Source organism: Hipposideros armiger, unplaced genomic scaffold (genome assembly GCF_001890085.2).
Source record: "Hipposideros armiger isolate ML-2016 unplaced genomic scaffold, ASM189008v1 scaffold_345, whole genome shotgun sequence".
Classification (NCBI taxonomy): Eukaryota; Metazoa; Chordata; class Mammalia; order Chiroptera; family Hipposideridae; genus Hipposideros; species Hipposideros armiger.
The window spans coordinates 641,195-642,593 of NW_017731695.1; positions in this window are offsets into that span (position 1 = coordinate 641,195).

Here is a 1,399-nt window from a genome sequence, read left to right on the forward strand (position 1 = left end):
ATTGACAAACCCTGTCGTTCACAATAGGCTTTCATTAGTTTACTAAGTGGTGTATGCCTCTTAATCTTAAACTGCACCACAGAACCATCCTGCCCCGCCACCTTCAAATTAATATGATCGTTGTTCTCAGTCTTGACTCCTTCCTTGGGGCTTTTCGTCGGCCATGGCGAGCGCCGGCGTCTCCTCAACTGCCGCTTCACAAAAGAGGTACCACGTCCGCACGGAACGAGCACACAAGCAGCACCAGGAGCGGCGGAAGAAGGAGGCGGCAGCGGTGGAGGAGGGAGAGCGATTTATTGCTTTCTTAAACGCACTTTCTGCTTGCAACCTCCTGATTTTTCCTCCCCCCTCTTTGGTAATCTTTCTCCGACTTCGTTTCACTTGTTTTTTCTCCTACCTCTTTGGCCATTCCTGTGTAGCCTCTTTAGAAGCGCCAAGTCTTAAGTGAGTCCCTTAAATGTTCTGGTCTCACAGCCTTCCTTTCCCATAAAGGAGCTCTCTCTTGGGCTACTCCCTTCAGTCCCTTGGCTTCAATGAACGTCTGGGTGCTGATGACTTACAAATATGTATCAACAGCTCTTTCTTGAGCCTCCAAGAGATTAAGAGAAGCCTGGACCACTTTCATTTTTTGAGGCTTTCAGAACATTAAAATTTTTTTTTCAATGTCAAACAGGGTGACAGAAGTTATAGTAATTCTTTTAACACACGCACACTTCACATTTACAAAATAACAAAAGGGTTTAACAAAAATGCTCATTGCTTGTGTACTGTCGTGTATCCGAGATTGCATGAATTACCTCATTTGAAGAGGATGAGAACCCTTGAGGCTCTGTATCCATCCCTCAACCCTTCACCAGCTCCAGAACCTGTCTGCCTATGGATGTCACCACTTGTGTGTATTTTAGGAACCTCAGATTCAACCTGCTTCATGATATTCACAACCCTTGTGCACTAAGAATGGATCCAGAAAATATCCAGGAGCAATTTGCTGACCAGATTGCCTAATACTCTCAAAAGGCCTCATTCTTTTCTTTCCTGTTGTTTGTTCTCTTCATCTTGTATCCTCAGGGTAGATTTCTCAGAACCAAAGTCCCATGTACAGAAGGAAAAAAAAAAAAAGGCAAAGAACAAGAGTGTAGAATTCCAGGCTAATTTGCAGCTGTGTCTACTGAAAAACTTGGGGCTTCCTTTTCTCAACCCTCCATACCTCACAGGTCCTCTCTTCCACCTTCAGACATGCACCTCTGGACCAGAATAGCAGATGAGGTCTCCAAGTGAGGGTTGTGGGATACCTCAGGAGGAGGGTGTGAGTTATGAAACAGCTCTGTGCTTATCCCAGGAGTCCTACGCCTCTCTCTCTGTCTCTCTCTCTGTCTCTCTCTCTGTCTCTCTCTCTCTC